This window comes from Triticum aestivum, chromosome 3B, assembly GCF_018294505.1.
Source record: "Triticum aestivum cultivar Chinese Spring chromosome 3B, IWGSC CS RefSeq v2.1, whole genome shotgun sequence".
Taxonomy (NCBI): domain Eukaryota; kingdom Viridiplantae; phylum Streptophyta; class Magnoliopsida; order Poales; family Poaceae; genus Triticum; species Triticum aestivum.
Genome location: NC_057801.1, coordinates 842179380 through 842193308, shown reverse-complemented (window position 1 = coordinate 842193308; position 13929 = coordinate 842179380).

Here is a 13929-nt window from a genome sequence, read left to right as displayed (position 1 = left end):
CACGTCGATTGAAGAGCGGACCTCTAGGTCTTTCCAGTAGGGTAGGTCCCAAAATATAGATTTCTTCTTCCACATGGGTGCGTGTCCCTCAGCGTCATTCAGAACAGCTAGTGCGCCGGGACCCTTTCCAAAGATTACGTGTAAATCATTGACCATAGCAAGTACGTGATCACCGGTACGCATGCGGGCTTCTTTCGGTGATCTGCCTCGCCTTTGAAATGATTGCCTTTCTTTCGACATTGATGGTTGGTCGGAAGAAATCCACGATGGCCCAGGTACACATTCTTCCTGCAGCTTCCCAGGTATATACTATCGGTGTCAAGTAAACAGTGTGTGCCTGCGTGGTATCCCTTGTTTGTCTGTCCTGAAAGGTTACTGAGAGCGGGCCAATCGTTGATGGTCACGAACAGCAACGCCTTTAGGTCAAATCCCTCCCGTTTGTGCTCATCCCACCTACGTACACCATTTCCATTCCACAGCTGTAAAAGTTCTTCAACTAATGGCCTTAGGTATACATCAATATCGTTGCCGGGTTGCTTAGGGCCTTGGATGAGAACTGGCATCATAATGAACTTCCGCTTCATGCACATCCAAGGAGGAAGGTTATACATACATAGAGTCACGGGCCAGGTGCTGTGATTGCTGCTCTGCTCCTCGAAAGGATTAATGCCATCCGCGCTTAAAGCAAACCATACGTTCCTTGGGTCACTTGCAAACTCATCCCAGTACTTTCTCTCAATTTTTCTCCACTGCGACCCGTCAGCGGATGCTCTCAACTTCCCGTCTTTCTTACGGTCCTCACTGTGCCATCGCATCAACTTGGCATGCTCTCCGTTTCTGAACAGACGTTTCAACCGTGGTATTATAGGAGCATACCACATCACCTTCGCAGGAACCCTCTTCCTGGGGGGCTCGCCATCAACATCACCAGGGTCATATCGTCTGATCTTATACCGTAATGCACCGCATACCGGGCATGCGGTCAGATCCTTGTACGCATCGCGGTAGAGGATGCAGTCATTAGGGCATGCATGTATCTTCTGCACCTCCAATCCTAGAGGGCATACGACCTTCTTTGCTGCGTATGTACTGTCGGGCAATTCGTTATCCTTTGGAAGCTTCTTCTTCAATATTTTCAGTAGCTTCTCAAATCCTTTGTCAGGCACAACATTCTCTACCTTCCACTGCAGCAATTCTAGTACGGTACCGAGCTTTGTGTTGCCATCTTCGCAATTGGGGTACAACCCTTTTTTGTGATCCTCTAACATGCGATCGAACTTCAGCTTCTCCTTTTGACTTTCACATTGCGTCCTTGCATCGGCAATGACCCGGCGGAGATCATCATCATCGGGCACATCGTCTGGTTCTTCTTGATCTTCAGCAGCTTCGCCCATTGCAGCATCATCGTGCACATCGTCCGGTTCCTCTTGATGTTCAGTAGCATCACCGTATTCATGGGGCACATAGTTGTCATCGTACTCTTCTTCTTCGCCGTCTTCCATCATAACCCCTATTTCTCCGTGCCTCGTCCAAACATTATAGTGTGGCATGAAACCCTTGTAAAGCAGGTGGGTGTGAATGATTTTCCGGTCAGAGTAAGACTTCGTATTCCCACATATAGGGCATGGACAACACATAAAACCATTCTGCTTGTTTGCCTCAGCCACTTCGAGAAAATTATGCACGCCCTTAATGTACTCAGAGGTGTGTCTGTCACCGTACATCCATTGCCGGTTCATCTGCGTGCATTATATATAATTAAGTGTGTCAAAAACCATTACAGAACATCATGAATAGGTAAATAAGTGACCAAATTAATAGAAGTTCATCATCACATTAAAACCAAAGTACATATATAGTTCTCATCTAACAACATATAGCTCTCCAGAGCATCTAATTAATTAAACCATACATTGAAACTATGTAAAACATTTCAATGCGAAAACAAATGCGATCGTAATCGTAATCAAGGTAACAACTGATCCAACTGCATAATGATACCAAGCCTCGGTATGAATGGCATATTTTCTAATCTTTCTAATCTTCAAGCGCATTGCATCCATCTTGATCTTGTGATCATCGACGACATCCGCAACATGCAACTCCAATATCATCTTCTCCTCCTCAATTTTTCTTATTTTTTCCTTCAAGAAATTGTTTTCTTCTTCAACTAAATTTAACCTCTCGACAATAGGGTCGGTTGGAATTTCCGGTTCAACAACCTCCTAGATAAATAAAATCTATGTCACGTTGGTCGGCATAATTTTCATAAACAATAAATAAACCAATAGTTATGAAAAGATAATATATACCACATCCGAATCATAGACAGGACGAGGGCCGACGGGGGCGGATACCAAAACCATCGAACTATATAAGATACAATAATAAAAGTAAGAAAATAATATAAGTATCTATGTAAACATACAAGTAAGAATATTTTTCCTTTCAGAAAGAAGATAAGAACAAGAGGCTCACCACGGTGGTGCTGGCGATGAGATCGGCACGGGTGATCGACGGCGGTGAAGACGGGGACGGGACGTGATGGACCGCTAGACCTAGACAAAAATTGAGGAAAATGGAGCTTGGAGGTCGAGCTTGGAGAGGAGAAAGCTTAAGTAGTGTGGCTTGGACATTCCATCGAACACCTTGTGTGCATAGGAGGTGAGCTAGAGCACCACCAAGCCCTCTCCCCTTCGGCAGCCAGAAAAAACAGAGCGGTGTGCTCTGCTCTTACGCGAGGGGGTATATATAGGCACCTCATTGGTCCCGGTTGATGGCATGAACCGGGACTAAAGGGCAGCCTTTGGTCCCGGTTCAAGCGACCAACCGGGACCAATGGTGGTGGGTCGGGAGCGAGGCCCATTGGTCCCGGTTCGTCCCACCAACCGGGACCAATGACCCATGTGGCCCGGCCGGCTCCCGGGGCTCACGAACCGGGTCCAATGACCCCATGGGTCTCGATTCTGGACTGAACCGGGACTAATGGGCTGACCCGGCCTGGACCTTTGCCCCCTTTTCTACTAGTGTTAGCCTCTCTAGAACAAGGATGATTAAAAGTAATAGAAGAAAATTTTCGACTAAGGAAAAAACATTCTCTCGACGGGCTGCTCTTGTGTTTTGTTTTGGCCATGTTTACAACACTGCTCGCGAAACGTTTTGTGATTTTGTGAGCCATGTGTGGACTGTGGACCGGGAGAGGGAGATTGGATCCAATGCCTGGAGGGAGATGGGGCGCGGAACTTCCCAGGAACATCATCCTGGGATCTTCCTCTTCGGCTACGCACGCTGACTAGAAAGGCAAGCTCTCGTCTCGCTCCTGAGCCTCCTGCTCGCGCGAGTTCCTTGGAATGGAACACCTCCGGCCTCTTCTCTTCTCTGCTCTCCTCTCCTCTCAGAGCCCCCTCCGCGACTCCGCCGACGAGAAGATGCACTCACTATGCTCTTTGCCTCCTTTCTTCAACCCCTTGTGTTTCACCCGGAGTCCAAGGCTGATTGCCACATGGAGACCAATATATATAGCCTGCTCCTAGCAGCGCTTACTCTCCATCAGCTTCAGCATCAGGATGGGTGTGTGTGGCGTCCTGTCGGACATTGCCAATGTCGTGCAGCTGTCGGGGCTGCACGCCGTCATGCTCATCGCCCTGGCCGCCCACCTCCTGCGGATTCCGCAGTGCGAGACGGAATGCGCCAAGCTTGAGGAGTGCGCGCGCAAGCTCCACGCGCTACTGAACATGGCGAAGCAGCAGCAGAACCCGGCGCTTGCCGGACTGGTCGCCCGGGCGCTGGCCGAAGCGGCCGGCCTCGTGGCCTTCTATCGCGGGAGCACGCTCTGGCGCCGCGTCCGGACCGGCAGGAGCATGGAGACTCAGCTCCGGGACATGCGCAGTCGCCTTGACTGCTTGTGCACGCTCCTGCTCTACGTGCACGCCAATCTCCTCACGGCGTCACATACTTTTGATAACACGTAAGATGTTCGACCCATCCATGTATGCAGAGTCTAGACCTGGTTTTCACTTTCAGCGAGGTGTTGATGTAATTCAACGAATCTCACAATAATTTGACTATTTGAGTACACACCCTAATATTTACCCATTTTTTAGGGAATAATATTTAGCTTTGAATCAAAATATTTCAGCAGTTTAATTAAGTAGTACACATGAATTCCAATATTTTCGAATTTTTAAATATTTAGTTGAATTGGAAGTTGATCACTAATTGTCTATATTGGCCGTCGGCTGAAATGCAAACCAAAAGCACAGAAATTCACTGGCTTTCAATTGTTGCTGGAATGTTTCTGAAATCGGAAGTGTAAACCTTCCACATCGGTCAGCATTACCGGTACACTAATTGTCTATATTTACTTGGTAACTGGTGCAGGAACCATCATCCATCAAACGGGATAGCGACTTCTGATACTTCCAACAGTCAAACGTACAGCAGTATTGGTCAGGGAGGAGACAACACCGAGGCAGGAGGATTTGAATCCGTGTGATTTCGCTTTGCAATATCACACACACACAGTGGCGTAGCCAGTCCAATAAATCAGGGTGGTCCATCAATAGAAATATTTACATAAGTTTATTTATTTTCAAAGAAATATTTTTTTACTACACTATATACAAACTACGGGGAAATTCCAGGGTGGTCCATGGACCACCCTGGCCACCCCCTAGCTACGCCACTGCACACACATCACATAGAATTCTCCGGTAAGCAGGATCCGTTTTGGAACTGCCCGTCCGTTTTGTACTAGTAAGCAGCATCCGATCCGCTTCTTAGGCCTGTTTGGTCTTGAGTTTTCGTACTTTGAGCCTGTGCGGCACGCTTTTTAAAGCACCTCTGGGCTTGGATTTGAAGAGGCGGCCGAATCGAACGTTTTCACCGAGCCACGCCCGAGCGATGCTCTCGAGCGCACGTGCGTGCGTGTACCTGTACATGATTTAGGTGTTCTCCTCTAAGCACATCATAATTTCCTTCAGTTAGTCTCTTCTCTTCTACAAAACCAAGCTTCGACTCGAGATAACCTTTTCATGAAATAGATGCACCTCGGTATTCTGATTCATTCAGGCAATCGGATCATAATTTGATTCACTATAAATCTTGAATTTCGTGTTCCTATTAGGAGTATTTTTGACGAATTTTGACAAATTCATGGCAAACGGTCGACTATTTGAATTTTTTTTTGATGAGTAGCTTCACCTGTTGTTTGACATGACTTTCATGTTGTATGTTTTCTGTTTCACAAATCGTACACAAGTAGATCTACATGTCTACTATCTCCTTCACCCACAATCTCGTTCACTAGTCTCTTCTAATCTATACAACCATGCTTCGATTGGAGATAAATTCTACACAAAAAGGATGCACATCGACGTTGTGCTTCCATTCAGGCGATTGGTCCATGATTTTATTGACTGTAAATGTTCAATTTGATGTTTATATTTTACACTATTTTGGATGAATTTTAACAAATTCATCGCGCACGGTCGGCTGTTTGACATTTCCTTTGACCAGTAGGTTCATCTCTCGGTTTCACATGACTTTCGTGTTGTATGTATTCTGTATCGGTGGTCATAGACGAATATGTATACATTTCACTAGTCTCTTTTAATCTCCCAAGTGAACTGTACACTGTACAACGATGCTTCAAACTTGTGGGAGAGCTGTCGCGTGTGATGTGTTGTTCATGCGAACGTGTGGGCAGTGGCGGAGCCAGGGCCCTGCCCCCCCCCCCCCCCAACATCCCTGATTTTTATTAGTTTGGATATGAACAGTGCAGAAATTTGAAAAAAAATACATGCATAAGTGTAATTTGGCCCCTGCAATCAAATTTTTATGTCATTTGTGTTGGTGAACGTTGCAGAAAATTAAAAATTTTCCTACGGTTTCACGAAGATCCATCTATGAGTTCATCTAAGCAACGAGTCATGGGAGAGAGATTGCATCTACATACCACTTTGTAGATCGCGTGCGGAAGCGTTCAAGGGAACGGGGATGATGGAGTCGTACTCGCCGTGATCCAAATCACCGATGACCAAGTGCTGAACGGATAGCACCTCCGCGTTCAACACACGTACGGAGCGGATGACGTCTCCTCCTTCTTGATCCAGCAAGGGGAAGGAGAGGTTGAGGAAGAAGGCTCCAGCAGCAGCACGACGGCGTGGTGATGGTGGCGAGGCAGTACTCCGACAGGGCTTCGCCAAGCACTCAACGGAGGAGGAGAGGTGTTGGGGAGGGAGGGGCTGCGCCTTGGATCAGGTGTTCAGCCCTCCCCTCGCCCCTCTATTTATAGGGGAAGGGGGAAGCGGGCCGGCCCCCTCTAGATGAGATCTAGAGGGGGGCGGCGGCCAGGGATGGGGGCTTGCCCCCCAAGCAAGGGGGCGCCCCCACTAGGGTTCCCCCCCCCCCCCAACCCTAGGCGCATGGGCCCAAGGGGGGGCGCCCAGCCCTCCAGGGGCTGGTTCCCTGCCCCTTACGGCCCAAGAGGCCCTCCGAGAGGGGTGGCCCCTTCCGGTGGACCCCCGGAACCCCTCCGGTGGCCCCGGTACAATACAGATATGCCCCCAAAACTTTTCGGTGTCCGTATGACAACTTCCCATATATAAATCTTCACCTCCGGACCATTCCGGAACTCCTCGTGACGTCCGGGATCTCATCCGGGACTCTGAACAACATTCGGTAATCACATACAAGTCTTCCTAATAACCCTATAGCGTCACCGAACCTTAAGTGTGTAGACCCTACGGGTTCGGGAGACATGCAGACATGACCGAGATGGCTCTCCGGTCAATAACCAACAACGGGATCTGGATACCCATGTTGGCTCCCACATGCTCCTCGATGATCTCATCGGATGAACCACGATGTCGAGGATTCAATCAACCCCGTATGCAATTCCCTTTGTCAATCGGTACGTTACATGCCCGAGACTCGATCGTCGGTATCCCAATACCTCGTTCAGTCTCGTTACCGGCAAGTCACTTTACTCGTACCGTAATGCATGATCCCGTGACCAAACACTTGGTCACTTTGAGCTCATTATGATGATGCATTACCGAGTGGGCCCAGAGATACCTCTCCGTCATACGGAGTGACAAATCCCAGTCACAATCCGTGTCAACCCAACAGACACTTTCGGAGATACCTGTAGTGCACCTTTATAGTCACCCAGTTACGTTGTGACGTTTGGTACACCCAAAGCACTCCTACGGTATCCGGGAGTTACACGGTCTCATGGTCTAAGGAAGAGATACTTGACATTGGAAAAGCTCTAGCAAAACAAACTACACGATCTTATGCTATGCTTAGGATTGGGTCTTGTCCATCACGTCATTCTCCTAATGATGTGATCCCGTTGTCAACGACATCTAATGTCCATAGTCAGGAAACCATGACTATCTGTTGACCAACGAGCTAGTCAACTAGAGGCTTACTAGGGACGTATTGTGGTCTATGTATTCACACGTGTATTATGATTTTCGGATAATACAATTATAGCATGAATAAAAGACAATTATCATGAACAAGGAAATATAATAATAATCCTTTTATTATTGCCTCTAGGGCATATTTCCAACAGTCTTCCACTTGCAGTAGAGTCAATAATCTAGTTATATTGTGATGAATCGAACACCCATAGAGTTCTGGTGTTGATTATGTTTTGCTCGCGGAAGAGGTTTAGTCAACGAATCTGCGACATTCAGATCCGTATGTACTTTGCAAATATCTATGTCTCCATCTTGAACATTTTCATGGATGGAGTTGAAACCACGCTTGATGTGCCTGGTCTTCTTGTGAAACCTGGGCTCCTTGGCAAGGGCAATAGCTCCAGTGTTGTCACAGAAGAGTTTGATCGGCCCCGACGCATTGGGTATGACTCCTAGGTCGGTGATGAACTCCTTCACCCAAATTGCTTCATGCGCTGGCTCTGAGGCTGCCATGTACTCCGCTTCACATGTAGATCCCGCCACGACGCTCTGCTTGCAGCTGCACTAGCTTATTGCTCCACCATTCAACATATACACGTATCCGATTTGTGACTTAGAGTCATCCAGATCTGTGTCGAAGCTAGCGTCGACGTAACCCTTTACGACGAGCTCTTCGTCACCTCCATAAACGAGAAACATGCCCTTTGTCCTTTTCAGGTACTTCAGGATATTCTTGACCGCTGTCCAGTGTTCCTTGCCGGGATTACTTTGGTACCTTCCTACCAAACTTACGGCAAGGTTTACATCAGGTCTGGTACACAGCATGGCATACATAATAGATCCTATGGTTGAGGCATAGGGGATGACACTCATCTCTTCTTTATCTTTTGCCGTGGTCGGGCATTGAGCCGAGCTCAATCTCACACCTTGCAATACAGGCAAGAACCCTTTCTTGGACTGATCCATTTTGAACTTCTTCAAAATCTTATCAAGGTATGTGCTTTGTGAAAGACCTATGAGACGTCTCGATCTATCCCTATAGATTTTGATGCCTAATATGTAAGCAGCTTCTCCAAGGTCCTTCATTGAAAAACACTTATTCAAGTAGGCCTTAATGCTGTCCAAGAATTCTATATCATTTTCCATCAAAAGTATGTCATCTACATATAATATGAGAAATGCTACAGAGCTCTCACTCACTTTCTTGTAAACGCAGGCTTCTCCATAAGTCTGCATAAACCCAAACGCTTTGATCATCTCACCAAAGCGAATGTTCCAACTCCGAGATGCTTGCACCAGCCCATAAATGGATCGCTGGAGCTTGCATACTTTGTTAGCATTCTTAGGATCGACAAAACCTTCCGGCTGCATCATATACAACTCTTCCTTAAGATGACCGTTAAGGAATGCCGTTTTGACGTCTATCTGCCGTATCTCATAATCATAGTATGCGGCAATTGCTAACATGATTCGGACGGACTTAAGCTTCGCTACGGGAGAGAAAGTCTCATCGTAGTCAATCCCTTGAACTTGCCGATAACCCTTAGCGACAAGTCGAGCTTTATAGATGGTGACATTACCATCCGCGTCCGTCTTCTTCTTAAAGATCCATTTGTTTTCTATCGCTCGCCGATCATCGGGCAAGTCAGTCAAAGTCCATGCTTTGTTTTCATACATGGATTCTATCTCGGATTGCATGGCTTCAAGCCATTTGTTGGAATCTGGGCCCGCCATTGCTTCTTCATAGTTCGAAGGTTCACCGTTGTCTAACAACATGATTTCCAGGACAGGGTTGCCATACCACTCTGGTGTGGAACGTGTCCTTGTGGACCTACGAAGTTCAGTAGCAACTTGATCCGAAGTACCTTGATCATCATCATTAATTTCCTCTCCAGTCGGTGTAGGCACCACAGGAACATTTTCTTGAGCTGCACTACTTTCCGGTTCAAGAGGTAGTACTTCATCGAGTTCTACTTTCCTCCCACTTACTCCTTTCGAGAGAAACTCTTTTTCCAGAAAGGATCCGTTCTTGGCAACAAAGATCTTGCCTTCGGATCTAAGGTAGAAGGTATACCCAATGGTTTCCTTAGGGTATCCTATGAAGACGCATTTTTCCGACTTGGGTTCGAGCTTTTCAGGTTGAAGTTTCTTGACATAAGCATCGCATCCCCAAACTTTTAGAAACGACAGCTTAGGTTTCTTCCCAAACCATAATTCATACAGTGTCGTCTCAACAGATTTAGACGGTGCCCTATTTAAAGTGAATGTAGCTGTCTCTAGAGCGTATCCCCAAAATGATAGCGGTAAATCGATAAGAGACATCATAGATCGCACCATATCCAATAGAGTGCGATTACGACGTCCGGACACACCATTACGCTGAGGTGTTCCAGGCGGCGTGAGTTGTGAAATAATTCCATATTTCCTTAAGTGTGTACCAAATTCGTGACTTAAATATTCTCCTCCACGATCTGATCGTAGGAACTTTATCTTTCGGTCATGTTGATTCTCTACCTCATTCTGAAATTCTTTGAACTTTTCAAAGGTCTCAGACTTGTGTTTCATCAAGTAGACATACCCATATCTACTCAAGTCATCAGTGAGAGTGAGAACATAACAATATCCTCCGCGAGCCTCAACGCTCATTGGACCGCACACATCGGTATGTATGATTTCCAATAAGTTGGTTGCTCGCTCCATTGTTCCGGAGAATGGAGTCTTGGTCATTTTACCCATGAGGCATGGTTCGCACGTGTCAAATGATTCATAATCGAGAGACTCTAAAAGTCCATCGATATGGAGTTTCTTCATGCGCTTGACACCTATGTGACCAAGGCGGCAGTGCCACAAGTATGTGGGACTATCGTTATTAACTTTACATCTTTTGGTATTCACACTATGAATATGTGTAACATTACGTTCGAGATTCATTAAGAATAAACCATTGACCATCGGGGCATGACCATAAAACATATCTCTCATATAAATAGAACAACCATTATTCTCGGATTTAAATGAGTAGCCATCTCGCATCAAACGAGATCCAGATACAATGTTCATGCTCAAACTTGGCACTAAATAACAATTATTGAGGTTTAAAACTAATCCTGTAGGTAAATGTAGAGGTAGCGTGCCAACGGCGATCACATCGACCTTGGAACCATTCCCGACGTGCATCGTCACCTCGTCCTTCGCCAGTCTCCGCTTATTCCGCAGCTCCTACTGTGAGTTACAAATATGAGCAACGGCACCGGTATCAAATACCTAGGAGTTACTACGAGTACTGGTAAGGTACACATCAATTACATGTATATCAAATATATCTTTAGTGTTGTCGGCCTTCTTATCCGCTAAGTATTTGGGGCAGTTCCGCTTCCAGTGACCCTTCCATTTGCAATAAAAGCACTCAGTCTCAGGCTTGGGTCCATTCTTTGACTTCTTCCCGGCAACTGCCTTACCGGGCGCGGCAACATCTTTGCCGTCCTTCTTGAAGTTCTTCTTACCCTTGCCCTTCTTGAACTTAGTGGTCTTATTGACCATCAACACTTGATGTTCTTTCTTGATTTCAACCTCTGCTGACTTCAGCATTGAAAATACTTCAGGAATGGTCTTCACCATCCCCTGCATATTGTAGTTCAGCACAAAGCTCTTATAGCTTGGTGGGAGCGACTGAAGGATTCTGTCAATGACCGCCTCGTCCGGGAGGTTGATCTCCAGCTGGGACAGGCGGTTGTGCAACCCAGACATTTTGAATATGTGCTCACTGATAAAACTGTTTTCCTCCATCTTACAACTATAGAACTTGTCGGAGACTTCATATCTCTCAACCCGGGCATGAGCTTGAAAAACCATTTTCAGCTCCTCGAACATCTCATATGCTCTGTGTCGCTCAAAACGCTTTTGGAGCCCCGGTTCTAAGCTGTAAAGCATGCCGCACTGAACGAGGGAGTAATCATCAGCACGTGACTGCCAAGTGTTCATAACATCTTGGTTCTCTGGGATGGGTGCTTCAGCTAGCGGTGCATCTAGGACATCTTTCTTGGCTGCTATGAGGATGATCCTCAGGTTCCGGACCCAGTCCAAATAGTTGCTGCCATCTTCTTTCAGCTTGGTTTTCTCTAGGAACACGTTGAAGTTCATGTTGACATGAGCGTTGGCCATTTGATCTACAAGACATATTTTGCAAAGACTTTAGACTAAGTTGATGATAATTAAGTTCATCTAATCAAATTATTTAATGAACTCCCACTCAGATTGACATCCCTCTCGTCATCTAAGTGTTACACGATCCGAGTCGACTAGGCCGTGTCCGATCATCACGTGAGACGGACTAGTCATCATCGGTGAACATCTCCATGTTGATCGTATCTTCCATATGACTCATGTTTAACCTTTCGGTCTCTTGTGTTCCGAGGCCATGTCTGTACATGCTAGGCTCGTCAAGTTAACCCTAAGTGTTTCTGCATGTGTAAAACTGTCTTACACCCGTTGTATGTGCACGTAAGGATCTATCACACCCGATCATCATGTGGTGCTTCAAAATGACGAACTTTAGCAATGGCGCACAGTTAGGGGAACACTTTCTTGAAATTATTATAAGGAATCATCTTATTTACTACCGTCGTTCTAAGTAAACAAGATGCATAAACATAATAAACATCACATGCAATTATATAAAGTAGTGACATGATATGGCCAATATCATATAGCTCCTTCGATCTCCATCTTCGGGGCACCATGATCATCTTCGTCACCGGCATGACATCATGATCTCCATCATCGTGTCTTCATGAAGTTGTCACGCCAACGACTACTTCTACTTCTATGGCTAACGTGTTTAGCAATAAAGTAAAGTAATTTACATGGCGTTCTTCAATGACACGCAGGTCATACAAAAATAAAGACAACTCCTATGGCTCCTGCCGGTTGTCATACTCATCGACATGCAAGTCATGATTCCTATTACAAGAACATGATCTCATACATCACAATATATCATTCATCATTCATCACAACTTCTGGCCATATCACATCACATGACAATTGCTGCAAAAACAAGTTAGACGTCCTCTAATTGTTGGCTGCAATTGGGTTCTAGCAAAAATATTTTCTTACCTACGAATAACCACAACGTGATATTGTCAACTTCAATTTACCCTTCATAAGGACCCTTTTCATCTAATCGCTCCAACTAAAGTAGGAGAGACAGACACCCGCTAGCCACCTTATGCAACTAGTGCATGTCAGTCGATGGAACCTGTCTCACGTAAGCGTACGTGTAAGGTCGGTCCGGGCCGCTTCATCCCACAATACCGCTGAAGCAAGAAAAGACTAGTAGCGGCAAGCAAGTTGTCAAGATCTACGCCCACAACAAAATTGTGTTCTACTCGTGCAATAGAGAACTACGCATAGACCTAGCTCATGATGCCACTGTTGGTGAACGTTGCAAAAAATTAAAAAATTTCCTACGGTTTCACCAAGATCCATCTATGAGTTCATCTAAGCAACGAGTCATGGGAGAGAGATTGCATCTACATACCACTTTGTAGATCGCGTCCGGAAGCGTTCAAGGGAATGGGGATGATGGAGTCGTACTCGTCGTGATCCAAATCACCGATGACCAAGTGCTGAACGGACAGCACCTCCGCGTTCAACACACGTACGGAGCGGATGACGTCTCCTCCTTCTTGATCCAGCAAGGGGAAGGAGAGGTTGAGGAAGAAGGCTCCAGCAGAAGCACGACGGCGTGGTGATGGTGGAGAGGCAGTACTCCGACAGGCCTTCGCCAAGCACTCAACGGAGGAGGAGAGGTGTTGGGGAGGGAGGGGCTGCGCCTTGGATCAGGTGTTCAGCCCTCCCCTCGCCCCTCTATTTATAGGGGAAGGGGAAGGGGGCCGGCCCCCTCTAGATGAGATCTAGAGGAGAGGGCGGCGGACAGGGGGGGGGGCTTGCCCCCCAAGCAAGGGGGCGCCCCCACTAGGGTTCCCCCCCCAACCCTAGGCGCATGGGCCCAAGGGGGGGGCGCCCAGACTTCCAGGGGCTGGTTCCCTGCCCCTTGCGGCCCATGAGGCCCTCCGAGAGGGGTGGCCCCTCCCGGTGGACCCCCGGAACCCCTCCGGTGGCCCCGGTACAATATCGATATGCCCCCAAAACTTTCCGGTGTCCGTATGACAACTTCCCATATATAAATCTTCACCTCCGGACCATTCCGGAACTCCTCGTGACGTCCGGGATCTCATCCGGGACTCCGAACAACATTCGGTAATCACATACAAGTCTTCCTAATAACCCTAGCGTCACCGAACCTTAAGTGTGTAGACCCTACGGGTTCGGGAGACATGCAGACATGACCGAGATGGCTCTCCGGTCAATAACCAACAGCGGGATCTGGATACCCATGTTGGATCCCACATGCTCCTCGATGATCTCATCGGATGAACCACGATGTCGAGGATTCAATCAACCCCGTATACAATTCCCTTTGTCAATCGGTACGTTA